The sequence below is a fragment of the Mobula birostris genome, chromosome 10, assembly GCF_030028105.1.
Source record: "Mobula birostris isolate sMobBir1 chromosome 10, sMobBir1.hap1, whole genome shotgun sequence".
NCBI lineage: Eukaryota > Metazoa > Chordata > Chondrichthyes > Myliobatiformes > Myliobatidae > Mobula > Mobula birostris.
Window position 1 is genome coordinate 80712583 of NC_092379.1, and position 14992 is coordinate 80727574.

General features: G+C 41.1%; 1 long non-coding RNA gene across 1 annotated transcript in view; it reads left to right on the top strand.

Moving 5' to 3' along the window:
* Window positions 1-1419: 1419 nt before the first annotated feature.
* Window positions 1420-14992, top strand: part of LOC140204543 (uncharacterized) — a 41614-nt gene continuing 28041 nt past the window's right edge. The window contains exons 1-2 of the long non-coding RNA XR_011887666.1: window positions 1420-1919; window positions 2161-2238. This is a non-coding gene — a long non-coding RNA (uncharacterized lncRNA). The remainder of the gene's footprint in view (window positions 1920-2160; window positions 2239-14992) is intronic.

The window sequence follows — 14992 nt, forward strand, 5'->3', positions numbered from 1 at the left end:
CACCTCGAAGCTCGCAGACATGAAGCACAGCAGCCGGAGCAATCTCACAACCTCAGTGTCATGGAGAGAGGAGTAAACATCCTATGAGAGTGAGCAGAGTCAGCCCAACTCTCACTTTTGGTCCCGACACCTTGCCTTTCCAGTCTATCTGGGCCAGCGTTTAAATTGTCCAAATAGCGGATTGTGCCTTGCATTAGGACCCAGTCCCACCGCAGCGAAATGCTTTTTTCCTAGACCACGCTGCCCTGTCTGAACCCCTCCAAATTGGCTCAGCCCCTAGAGTGATCCAAACTCGCTCCCAGATTAGTTGGACGGGTATCGAAACTCTTCTGCTTTGACTCCTCTCCGAATTGCTCACTCCAATTGCATTTGTGTCAATTTTGCAATGCATCAGTATGGCTCATCCCTGAAATTCACTTCGCCTTTGCTCACCTCTTCAATGTTTTGCGGTGATAGTTTACCACAATTTCCTGCTGAAATAAGAGTTTGAGTACTCTTAAGAGTAACTTCCGGTAGTCTGGGAAACCTGCTACTTCAGCACTACCTAGATCCCAAGTGCACTGGATTATTTGAGTTTACTTGTGGCTTGGTTACCTTTGAATTCCTACCTTTTTCTTATTCCCTCATACTTCAATTCCCACTCTTTACATAATTTGCTATTGAAGCTGGCTGGATCTTTCGCTTCATCATAACACTTATATGTTAGACTGTACTTTTTATTTTTTTTAAATCAATTGATGGTCTGGGTGATGGTGTTAGCCTGAGTAGCAGATTTATTAGCTGGCTGCACCCGATTATAATGTGTTGGTTATACATGACGAAGAACAGTACAAATTAGTTATTAAAATGTTCCAGATGGACAGCAGGTGTGCTGTAATAGTGGAACACTTGAGATACCTCTAAGTATCACATGGAACAAATTTTTCTTCTTTACCCCGGAGTCACTTTTGGGAAGCTTTCTTCTGGAGACCTTCCTTCTTCAGTAAGTCTTGATAGTTCTTCCTGTCCAGCTGCGAAGGGGTAATCTGTTCTTTGCAGCTTTTGGACCATTGTTTTGTAATCAATTTTCCTTTACCTCATCACATTGGTTTATCCCCTCTGTCATGAGAGGGTCAGCAGATCCCTAGTGCAAGTTTAAGACTCATATTTTGATTAACTTTAGCTAGGAAAACATAACAGTCAATCTCTATGTACACCGTTTTTGTTCCCAGAACACAATGGTCTGAACATATAAATTATCAAATGTCTTCTTTCCCCACATCTGCAATTCCATTGAGGCATAGATTTATATTAAGCATGAGTAAAAGTCAAAACGATCCAGCAAATCTGACATTATTGCAAGAATAGAAGATTATTTATGCTTGATTATTCACTATTCATTTTCTAACACTTCCTATCATGAAGGAGATATCAACCTCCCCAGGAAGTACTTTCTAAATCAAGTTTGCATCAATATCATTTGTGTGATGTTTTAGCTTCCTTGCTAGACATGAATCATTGTAAATGTAACCCAGGTTAATTAAACCCAAAGATGTAAAGTTAGAAAGCTCTACTTGTGGAGGGATGAAGACGAGGTTTACCAATTTTTTTTTAAAAGAGAGAACCTGGGAAAAGGAAAGCAATCTGAGAATGAGGCATGGCTGATGCAGGCACGGACAAGTGAGAGAAATGCAGCAAGCTATTAGAAACTAAAGATATAAACCGTTAAAAGTGGAATTAGTAGTGAGTATCTCTACCCTACTTACCTGAAAACCTCAGGGTGAGACCCCTGGAGGAGAGACGATAGTGATAAAAGATTTATTGAAGCTATGGCTATAAAAAGCAGCAGCTATAATGAGACAGTATCGGAAGAGACAGATGTCCAAGATCTCTACCATGTAACCAGGAATTAGTTCTGTTAAATCATACCAAGGGATTTGGTGAGTTAAACTTTTACTGTTCCAAGTACATAAATCTGTGTGTAAATATGTTCAGTAGTGTTGTAACTGAGAAATTTTTGGAAATGTTAATGTGATAGTGAGTTATTTTGAAATAGAAAATAGAATGTGTAAAAAAAAACTTACAGATTATAATCTTGTGGTATACAAGTCAGTTTTTTTTTGTCTAACTTTGTGAATTGACTTTTCATGCATGATCAACTATCTTATCCAATGAACCAAGAAACAAAATGGCAAGCCACCCAAGATCAAAGAGCCAGCATGAGAACGGAATGTTGAATGACGTAGAGGATTTAATAGGGTAGGATGTATAAGTTTATTTTCATTCAAAGGATCTGAATTTGATTTGATTTTCTGCAAGAACTGATTATTTTTGCAAAGACTTTGATAAGTTACTGAACGAGATTTAATTTGTTTAAAAGTTGTTATGTTGGTGAATTGTCATGAAAGGGTTTAAGCTGTATATGCATAATTTTTGAATTTGAATTTGAAATTGTCGACATACTGGCTGGAACTGAAACTGAAGTTCACCATAATACTTAAGAATAGGAATTCAATTAGTTTTCTAACTAACTAGGGTTAAGTAAAAACAAAAGGTTAGATTGTAAACCTTTAAAAAAGTGAATAACACTAGATCTAGTTAGTTAGAAAAATTGGAGTAATAAAGGTTATTCTAATGAATTTCACTGATTCTAACTAAAAAGAAATTTGGTTTATTTGGTTGATATCTGAGATTTGAAACCTAAGCAGTATGTTGGAATTTTGAATTGTTTTTACTCATGTAAATTTTTTGTATATATTGCTTTTTTATAAACAAAACATACCTCCAGAAGTGTGTGTTTTCTAAACAGTGCCTCCTTCCATAACTAGACCTTCTGATGGCCTACTAGCATCTAGTGTTATACTATGTAATTTGATTTTCTTATAAAGTGTGCCACAACCGGTCACACGAGATAACACCAATGTAATACAGGTGTTACATAAAACATAAATTTTAATCCCACAATCAAGATCAAATAAGAACATAAGACATAGGAGCAGAATTAGGCCATTCAGCCCTTCGAGTCTGTTCCACCATTCCATCATGGCTGATCCCAGATCCCATACAACTCCATACACCTATCTTCTCACCATGTCCTGAGGTGCCCTGACCAATCAGGAAAAGATCACCCTCCACCTTAAATATACCCACAGACTTGGCCACCACCACAGTCTGTGGCAGGGCATTCAACAACTCACTATTCGCTAGCTAAATATATTCCTCATTATCTCTGTTCTAAAAGTTCACTCCTCAATTTTGAGGTTATGTCCTCTAGTTCTGGATATCTCCACCATAAGAACCACTCTCTCCACCATCCACCCTATCTAGTCCTTTCAACATTCGGTATGTTTCAATGAGATTCCCATGCATTCTTCTAAATTCAATCTAAGGCCCCTTTTATTCCCACTCGCTGCCTCCTGCCTGTCAGCCATTCTGCTATCCATGCCAGTATCTTTCCAGTTACACCATAGGATTTTATCTCGTCAAGCAGCCTCATGTAAATCTAAGTAAAATGACACCCACTGTCTCTCCTTTCTCCACCTTGCTTGTTACTTCCTTGAAGAACTTTTAACAGATTTGTTGGGCAAGATTTCCCTTCACAGAAACCATGCTAACTTTGATTTATTTTATCATTAGTCTCCAAGTACCTCAAAACCTCATGCTTGATAATAGACTCCACCTCTTTCCCAACCATTGATGTTAGGCTAACTGACCTATAAATTCTTTTCTTTTGCCTTCCTCCCTTCTTAAATTGTGGGGTGACATTTGCAATCTCCCAGTCCACTGGGACCATGCCAGAATCAAGTGATTCTTGAAAGATCATGACTAATGCATCTGTTATCTCTTCAGTAACCTCTCTCAGAACTCTAGGATGTAGTCCATCTGGTCCAAGTAACTTATCCACCTTCAGACCTTTGAGTTTGCCTAGCACTTTTTTCTTTTGTAATAGCAATGGCATTCACTCCTGCTCCCTGACACTCACAGACATCTGGCACACTGCTAGTGTCTTCCACAGTGAAGACAGATGAAAAGTACCCATTATGTTCATCTGCCATTTTTTGTCCCCCATTATTACCTCACCAGCATCATTTTACAGTGGTCTAATATCAACTTTCACCTCCCTTTTACTCTTTATATACCTGAAAAAAAACTTTTTATATTATTTGCCAGATTGCCCTCATTTTTAAGCTTTTCCTTTCTTACAGCTTTTTAGTACCCTTTTGTTGGATTTTAAAAGCTTCCCAATCATCCAAACTTCCCACTCGCTTTTGTGACCTTATATGCCCTTTTCTTGGCTTTTATGCAATCCTTAACTTTCCTTGTCAGCCATAGTTGCCTAGCTCTGCTATTTGAGGACTTCTTCTGTGGGACCTATCTATCCTGCACCTTGTGAGCTATTCCCAGAAACTTCAACCAGCTCTGCTCTGCCATCATCCCCGTCAGTATCCTCCTCCAGTCCACCTGGGCAAGTTCCTCTCTCATGCTTCTGTAATTCCCTTTATTCCATTGCAATACTGATACGTGTGACTTCTCCCTCTCAAATTGCGGTTATGAATTCAATCATATTCTGATCACTGTCTCCTAAGGGTTCCTTTATGTTAAGCTCCCTAATAAAATCTGGGTTATTACACAACACCCTATCTAAGACAGCCCCCCCCCCCCGAGTAGGCTCAAGCACAAGCTGCTTTAAAAAACCATTGTAGCCCCCCGGCAAGCCTTAGGGTCACTCAGCTCGCTGTCATCTAGGGAAACAGCCCTTGGCCCCGCCAAACTTGGTCGTAAGGTTTGTGTGGATGCTGTGTGAGGTAACCCACCCTGCCAAATAATAGACAATACACCAGATAGGATTAAACGAATTACTGTTTATAGATATTACTGGAACTATATAATTAATAGAGATAAAATATGAAAGGAAGATAAAAGGCGCCACACTTATCAAAGTTCAATCTCTTCGTGCACAAACAGTTGGAGCTCGGGGCCTTCCTTCTTCACCCTGCAATCCCCTCAGAGCACCTCGACCTGCCGCCTGGGACCAACAACGGTGGTTGACCAGACGCTCCACACGTCTCCGTCTCCTCTCCTCTCCTTGCCGAACCCTCTGGACCTTGGACTCCTGCTCGGGGTCCAACCTTGTAAGCTGACTCACAGCACCTTGTCCAGCCTCTCTGTCTCTCTCTCTCGTGCCTTCTGCCCCAAAACCCATGCATCACAATAACTTACAGACACACTAGAAAGAATAACATCTATCCCAATTGGTTCATTCGCTCTCTTATCAATAACATAATCCAAACAAACTGCTAGTGGAAGGACTTTCTCAGCAGTTAACATAACAAAGAAGCCATTTTAATTAGCCTACGCAGTAACATAAAAGAAGAAACCCCTTACACCATCTTGTAGGCCTTCAATAAATTCCCTCTCTTGCAATCCAACAATGACCTGATTTTCCCAATCCCCTTGCATATAGAAGTCCTCATTACTCTTATTACATGTCTTTTCCAGCTCCCTTTGCAATCTCATCCCCATATCTTGGCTACTATTTGGAGGCCTATATATGATTCCCATTATGTTTTTTTTTACCCTTGCTGTTTCTTAACTCCACCCACAAAGATTCAACATTCTGTGGCCCTATGTCATCTCTTTCTGAAGATTTAATTCCATCTCTTACCAACAGAGCTACACCACTATCTATGCCTTCCTGCCTGTCCTTTCAATACAAAGTATATCCTTTGATGTTAAGCTCCAACCAGGCCTTCTTTAAGCCATGACTCAATGATGCCCACAACATCATACCAACCAATCTCTAATTGCGCCATGAGTTCGTCCACCTTATTCTGACTGCTACACACATCTAAATACAGCACCTTCAGTCCTGCATTCTTTGCGCTTTTGAATTCTGCCTCTGTGGTACAATTTAACTCTTTGCTCTGACTTCATTCGACACAATCATTGGCTTGTCCTTCCTTATGTTCATGTTACATCTATCATCTCCTTGTAAAGCTGCTGGCTCATCCTCAGCTCTATCATACTGGTTCCCATCCCCCTACCATAATAGTCGAAACCACTCCCAACAGATATAGTAAACCTGCCCACAAGAATATTGGGCCCCCTCAGATTCAAGTGCAACCCATCCCTTTTGTACCGGTCACACCTGCCCCAAAAGAAGTTCCAATTATCCAGAAATCTAAATCCCTGTCCCCAGATCCAATTCTTCAGCTACATATTGATCTGCTACCTCATTCCATTCCTATCCTCACTGTCATGTGACACAGGCAGCAATCCCGAGATTACCACCCTTGAGGTCCTGCTTTTCAGCTTTCTTCCTAGCACGTTGTACTCTTTTTTCAGGACTTCCTCCCTTTTTCTACCTTTGCTGTTGGTACCAATATGTACCACGACTTCTGGCTGCTCACCCTCCCTTTTCAGGATGTTATGGACGCGTTCAGAAACATTGCAAACCCTGGCACCTGGGAGGCAAACTATCATCTGTATTTCTTTTTTGCATCCATAGAATTGCCTATTTGTCCCCCTAACTACAGATTCCCCTATTACTTCTGCCATCCTCTTTAATTCCCTACCCTTCTGAGCCACAGGGCCAGACTCAGTGTCAGAGGGATGGCCGCAGTTGCTTCCCCCAGACTCGCTGTCACCCCCAACATTACACAAAAGGGAGTACTTATTGTTGAGCAGAATGGCTCCTGGGGCACTCTCCACTATCTGACGTACTCCCTTCCCTCTCCAGTCACCCATTTATCTGTCTCCTGTAGCCTTGGGGTGACTACCTGTCTATCTCTACTTCACTTTCCTGAACAAGCCAAAGGTCATCGGACTGCATTTCCCTAACACAGCCTCTGAGGAGCTGCATCTCGGTGCACCTGGTGCAGATGTGGCCATTGGTGAGGCTGGAGTTCACCTGGAAGTTCCACATCTGACACCCAGTACAGAACACTGGCTCTGTAAACATACCCCATATTCTCTCAAGATTTAAATATGAAATAGGGTATGAACTTACCTACTTACCTTGCCTCTGCCAGGTTCTTGCCAAAGCCCTGTTGAACCAAAGCCTTGCTACTCTGATGACAATCGCTCCCATGATGACCACTCTACTAGGCGGTATCCCTCTCTTATAGAGACTTGGGTTTTAAAGCTCTTCACTGGACCTGCACAGGAACGCTTCTGTTGCATATGTGCAGTACTCCAATCAATGACTCCCGTCAAAAAACTCCTTGCTTTTTAAAGTTCTTCACTGGACCTGTGCAGGAATGCTTCAGTTGTGCCTGCGCAGTACTCCAAATGGGCCCTGATTAATCCATAGGTTAACAATCCCAATGAGTGGATTTGGCTGATTGGGTCCCATGTCATTTTCTACTTCCTATCTATACTATGCCTTCTAGCATGTTGTTTCATGGCTACTGGTTGGTTTTCTGAGATGCCCACTGTTTAGATCAAGGGCTAATGAGGATACTACTTGTTCAAGTGATGCAATGGATTTTAGAGCTTTTTATTTAATTGTGGCATTATTATATGTATATGACCAGGCATTCAAATGTGTATGACAATGACTATTGTTTTCTCTGGGTTAAAGCAAAAATTGGTGGAGGCTCGTATTTGTTAGAGAATGGCGATAGTTGTACAGAACATGCTCTTTCCTGTATATATAATCATTAAACTCTATGGCCTCCCTATTCTTTGATGAGTATCAGGATGAACCCAGATATTACAACCCTTGGGTTTGAATCATCACATGCTCACACATATTCTAAAAGTAACACTCATGAGTTAGGCAGTTCTAGGTATGTCCTCTCTAGGGGAAACATGGTAGGTATAGAATTAAAGCAACCAGCTTCATAGAAGATGGCTTTTAGTTCAGTCCATATGATGCAAGGAAGTTTTTCAGCTCAGCTCATACCCATGTGCAGTTTACAAAGCATTTGGGACAAGAATTAGTATCACCCACATTTTGTGATATTGTTCATCTGCCCATAGCTGCTTTGAGATCCACATTTTGGCAAAAATATTTGTGTCTCCTATGTGAATGAGACTCTCAAAGTTAGTTGGTTATGTTGTGGTCACTGAAAATTTCCAGACCCTGATTATTCTTGGACACATTGTGCAAGACCCCCATCATTAGCAGCATCTCACCACAATTAGTGTTAGTGCTGTAATTGATGAGTTCAAGCAGCATTTACTTTAGTAATGTGATTATTATGACTTCAAGCTTGACAGATGTACTTAGCTGTTATACCTACTGGTGCAAGAATTTATGTCTTTAGAATGGTGAAATTGCATCCCAAGTGGGTCCTGCCTGTTGTCTTACTGCACTGATGTTAGAATTGAGCCTCTTTGATTTTTCCAAATGTATTCAGTGATGTTCCAGCTGTTTTCAGTGTATAGAAACGGTGAATGTCAAAGTCCAAGCACCTCAGTTTCAATGTTAACTTCTGTGGCTGCTTTTGGAACCAAGATGCACAGCTCATTGCCGTATCAAAATCAACATTATACCTTGAAGTCAATCAGGAGAGGGCCAAATTAATTCTTAATTTTCATCATAAGCTGCTTGACGATGGGCATTGAGACATGAATTTTCTTTATAGAAACATAGAAACATAGAAAATAGGTGCAGGAGTAGGCCATCCGGCCCTTCGAGCCTGCACCGCCATTTATTATGATCATGGCTGATCATCCAACTCAGAACCCTGCCCCAGCCTTCCCTCCATACCCCCTGATCCCCATAGCCACAAGGGCCATATCTAACTCCCTCTTAAATATAGCCAATGTACTGGCCTCAACTGCTTCCTGTGGCAGAGAATTCCACAGATTCACCACTCTCTGAGTAAAGAAGTTTTTCCTAATCTCGGTCCTAAAAGGCTTCCCCTTTATCCTCAAACTGTGACCCCTTGTTCTGGACTTCCCCAACATCGGGAACAATCTTCCTGCATCTAGCCTGTCCAATCCCTTTAGGATTTTATACGTTTCAATCAGATCCCCCCTCAATCTTCTAAATTCCAACGAGTACAAGCTCAGTTCATCCAGTCTTTCTTCATATGAAAGTCCTGCCATCCCAGGAATCAATCTGGTGAACCTTCTTTGTACTCCCTCTATGGCAAGGATGTCTTTCCTCAGATTAGAGGAGTAAACCTGCACACAATACTCCAGGTGTGGTCTCACCAAGGCCTTGTACAACTGCAGTAGTACCTCCCTGCTCCTGTACTCGAATCCTCTCGCTATAAATGCCAGCATACCATTCGCCTTTTTCACCGCCTGCTGTACCTGCATGCCCACTTTCAATGACTGGTGTATAATGACACCCAGGTCTCGTTGCACCTCCCCTTTTCCTAATCGGCCACCATTCAGATAATAATCTGTTTTCCTATTTTTGCTACCAAAGTGGATAACTTCACATTTATCCACATTAGATTGCATCTGCCATGAATTTGCCCACTCACCCAACCTATCCAAGTCACTCTGCATCCTCTTAGCATCCTCCTCACAGCTAACACTGCCACCCAGCTTCGTGTCATCCGCAAACTTGGAGATGCTGCATTTAATTCCCTCATCCAAGTCATTAATATATATTGTAAACAACTGGGGGCCCAGCACTGAGCCTCGCGGTACCCCACTAGTCACCCCCTGCCATTCTGAAAAGGTCCCGTTTATTCCCACTCTTTGCTTCCTGTCTGCTAACCAATTCTCCATCCACATCAATACCTTACCCCCAACACCATGTGCTTTAAGTTTGCACACTAATCTCCCGTGTGGGACCTTGTCAAAAGTCTTTTGAAAATCCAAATATACCACATCAACTGGTTCTCCCCTATCCACTCTACTAGTTACATCCTCAAAAAATTCAATGAGGTTCGTCAGACATGATTTTCCCTTCACAAATCCATGTTGACTTTGTCCGATGATTTCACCGCTTTTCAAATGTGCTGTTATCACATCTTTGATAACTGACTCCAGCAGTTTCCCCACCACCGACGTTAGGCTAACCGGTCTATAATTCCCCGATTTCTCTCTCCCTCCTTTTTTAAAAAGTGGGGTTACATTAGCCACCCTCCAATCCTCAGGAACTAGTCCAGAATCTAACGAGTTTTGAAAAATTATCACTAATGCATCCACTATTCCTTGGGCTACTTCCTTAAGCACTCTGGGATGCAGACCATCTGGCCCTGGGGATTTATCTGCCTTCAATCCTTTCAATTTACCTAACACCACTTCCCTACTAACAAGTATTTCTTTATTAATCTTACAAAAACATATATTTACCATTTTATGTATATTTTACAAATATTTTTGTCTAGCTTATGGTCTTGGGTTCAGAAGTTCAATTCTTACAGTAGTGCAATAAAATAATAAGTCATTGGTAGAGAAACATGACCTAGATTACTCATGATGCCAATAAACAACTGAGCATTTCTTGTCATCTAAGTGGTAATTATTTCCAAAACAGAGCAGAGCTAACTGTAAATGTTTGTGATGGGAGAAATTGCGTGTTTGTGTACTCTTTATGATGGTCTACTAACTTAAAATAATAGCTTATAAATCTGAGAAAAAATATTGAAACACAATATTAAAATTCTCCTGTTACAGAACTATATTAGTTCAGTGCAACATCGTAGGCCAAAGGGCCTGTTCCTGGGATGTACTGTTCTGTGTTCCACATATCTTTGCGTAAGACTTTACTCATTATATAGGCTCAAAGAGGAAATTGTCTTTGTTTGTACATGGGTTTATTCTGAGTAAAATTTATGGGCATCATTCTTTGTTCTGCTCTGTAATAACATTGTCTTCAGAGGCTTTAATGAGAACAGCCATAGAAATTAAGAGGGCAGTCAATCATGCACCTACAGTAGCCATATAAAAAGAGAACAGGCTATTCAGTCTCTCAAGCTATCAAGAAGATGATTATTGATTCATGTTCCTTGTATTATTATTAAAACATTCACCTGCAAAAGCTATTTATCTTAACACTAAAAATGTCGGTAGGCCTGGCCTCAGTGGTTTTTCTGTTGTGGAGCTGAGACATGGGATGGGGTTGAATTTATAGGGTATGGCTAGGAGTAGGATCAGGGTAAGAATGGAGAGAATTGCGAAATTCTTTTGACCTTTATGCAGGGATATTCTTCCGAGTAGAATCATCCTGGCTTTGGATTCTTCACTGAAAAACAAAACTATGTATCTTCTCTACTCCCCCAATTTTTAAGCACTTCGGCTGTATTTACTATACTGTGAGGAACACTACCCTTGCATTTTGAATGGGTCTATCTAATCCATTGATCACTGTGGTGAATGAGTGATATCGTTTTTACCCAGTGAACTGTAAGACCTGGGCCTCGATAGCCCCTTGAGTATTTGGAAACTCGATTTCCTCATTTGCTGATCCCACCAGTCAGTTTAGATTGGCAAAAACATCTGCTCCAAAATATCCATCAGCACAATTGCAGCACAGAGCTCTGTGCTTAGCTCCCTGGTCTAATCACTTTGCACCTATGACTGTGTGGTTAAGTCCAGCTCCAACACCATATACAAGTTTTCTGATGACACCTCTGTTGTGTGCCGTATCAAAGGTGGCAATGAATCAGCGTACAGGAGGGCGATTGAAAATTTGGCTGAACTCCACCATAAAAACAACCTCTCACTCAATGCCAGCAAGACCAAGTAACTGATTGTAGACTTCAGGAGATGAAAATGAGAGGTTCATGAGCCAGTCCTCATCGGAGGATCAGAGATGGAGAGGGTTAGTAACTTTAAACTCCTGGGTGTTACTATCTCAGAGGGCTTGTCCTGAACCCATCATATAAATGTAATTACAAAGAAAGCACGACAGTGCCTCTACTTCCTTATGAGTCTGTGGAGATTCAGCACGATATCAAAAACCTTGACAACCCTCTATAGATGTGTGGTGGGAAGTGTATTGACTGGCTCCATGAAGGCCTGCTATGGGAACATAAATGCCTTTGAGCAGAAATCCTACAAAAGGTAGTGGATTCGGCCCAGTACACCACAGGTGAAGCCCTCCCAACCGCTGGGCACACCTACATGAAACACTGTCGTAGGAAAGCAGCATCCATCATCAAAGATCCTTACTGCCTAGGCCTTGCTGTTCTCTTGCTGCTGCCATCAGGTAGAAGGTACAAGTGCCTCAGGACCCAAACCACCAGGTTCAAGAACAGTTACTACCCCTCAACCTTCAGGCCCTTCAACAAAAGAGGATAACTACTCTCATCTATTGAGATGTTCCCACAACTAATGAATTCACTTCAAAGACTCTTTATCTCATTATTTTATGTTCGCATTATTTATTGCTGTTTATTTATTTTTGCATTTGTACAGTTTGTTATCTTCTGCGCTCTACTTGATCTTTCATTGATCCTGTTATAGTTACTATTCTGTAGATTTGCTGAGTATGCCCACAGGAAAAAGAATCTCAGGGTTATATGTGGGGCAGTTATACTCAGATAATAAAAATGTAGTTTGTACTTGCTACTTTTGTACATGCCATACATCGAATTGTATGTGGTATTCTAACTTAAGTCCATCCAGAGTATTATGGAACTGATGCTTAACTAATACCATTTGTATTTCAGCCTCCTGAAGGAAGGGAAATGTAATGTTAGCATTCATTTTGAGAGGACTAGAATATAAAACTGAGTATGGAATGCTAACCTTTATAAAGCATTGGTGAGATGAAATTTGGGGTATTGGTTGCAATTTTTGGTTCCTTATGTAAGACAGGATGTGCTGGCATTGGAGATGGTCCAGAGGAGAATGATCCCAGGGAGTTAATGTATGAGGAGCATTTGAAGGCTGTGGGCTGGGGGGGGAGGGGGTGAATCTCATTAAATCTATCAAATATTGATACTCCTAGAGTGGATATGGAGAAAATGTTTCCAATAGTGGGAGAGTCTAGGACCAGAGGGCACACCCTCAGAATAGAAGGATGCCCCTTTAGAACAGAGATGAGGAGGAATTTCTTTGGTCAGAGGGTGGTGTATCTGTGGAATTCCTTGCCACAGATGGCTGTGGAGGCCAAGTCATTGGGTATATTTTAATCTGAGGTTGATAGATTCTTGATTAGAAAGGGCATCAAAGTTATGTGGAGAAGGCAGGAGAATGGGGTTAAGAGGGAAAATAAATCAGCCATAATCAAATGGTGGAGCAGACTCAATGGGCTGAATAGACTAAATTCTCCTCCTATGCCTTATGGAGTTATGATCCTCAACATAACAACCAACATTTCCTTCGAAATGTAATTATTTTTTTCAAAGTCCAATTTATCATCATATGTACAAGTACGGCTATGCACAAGTGCAATGTAAAACTCACTTGTAACAGCAGCATCACTTTGCTGATTTCTGCAGACCCCACCTATCTTTTTTTTGTTTCTCCAGCCTTCAATTTTTCACTATTTGGACAGTATTCTTAACTCTATATTTATATCCCAGATAAAAGACCTCACATCAGTCTCCATCTGGAAAGTTTTTTGCGCACACTTGCACACTCATTAGATGGGATTTTCTGCTTCAATCCAACCTACTTACTGAGACACCTGAATTTGGTGTAATCAGCAAATTCGCTATTTAGTTCTCTGTTTGTGGATCTGCCATTTTTATATTAACTATAAAGTAGAACTTTGAATGCGCTTCTTGGATGGGTATTGTGGTTGGTATGGGCCAGTTAGATGTAGGGCTTATTTGCGTGCTCTGACTCTAAACCCCAGTGTAAATCCTCAAGTCACACCCCACCATTGGAATTATGCTCACTAATTAAACTCTCTGTCTTCTAGCTACAAAATTAATTTACATACTCATATCGATAGATAGTAAGTTAAGTAGTTTGATCTGCTATCATTTTCTGGTAACTTTCTTATGTAATTCTAAGGGATATGATATACAGTACATGCATTTGGAATGACAGGGGTTGATCAGGAATAGTCAGCATGGTTTTGTGTGTGGGTGATCAGGATTCATGAACTGATTTGAATTTTTTGAAGAAGTAGACATTAAGGGCAATGGGTACAAGGTGGTAGATGTAACCCACGAGGAGTTCAGTTAGGGTTTTCAAGTTCCACCTGGTCGACTGCTATGCAAGGTTTGATCACCTGGGATCCCAAAGCAGCTGGCTAATTGGGTACACAATTGGTTTGATGCTAGGCAGCAGAGGGTGATGGTTGTTTTTCAGACTGGAGGCCCGTGGTGACTGCAAGGCTATTGCTAGTGCAGCAGGTGGCATGATAGTGCAGTGGTTAGCACGATGTTTTACAGTGCAGGCAGTCACTGATCGAGGTTCAATTCCCGCCACCGTCTGTAAGGAGTTTGTATGTTTTCTGCATGATCATGTGAGTTTCCTCTGAGTGCTCTGCTACAAAGACGTACGTGTTAGGGTTTGTGGGTTGTGGGCATGCTATGTTGGCACCAGAAACATACTGACACTTTCAGGCTACCCTCAGTGCATCCTCGGACTGTGTTGGCCATCGATGCTTTTTCACTGTATGTTTCGATGTTTCACTGTACAGTACATATGACAAATACAGCTAATCTAGGCTTTAATCTATATCAGTGATTTAGATGTGAATGTACAAGGCACAGTTAGTAATTTTGCACTAAAATAGGTATAGACAACGAAGATGGTTATCAAGATTTGCAGACGGACCTTGATCAATTGAGTAAGTGGGTCGAAGGCAAATAGAGACACAAGAGACTGCAGATTCTGAAATCTGTAGCAACAATCTGCTTGAGGAACTCAGCAGGTTTAACACCATTGGGGGGGGGAAATAAATTGAGGACATTTGAGGTTAAAACCCTGCACCAGGACAGATAATAGATAGGCAATATAGCTAGCAAAAAGTGGTGAAGGGAAGTGACAAGATAAAGTATTGTGTATTGGAGTAAAGTATTGAGTATAGGAGTTGGGTTGTTATGGGGAGGTTGTATAAGACATTTGTGAGGCCAAATTTGGAGTATTGTGTACAGTTCTGGTCAACTAACTATAGGAAGGATATCAGTAAGATTGAAAG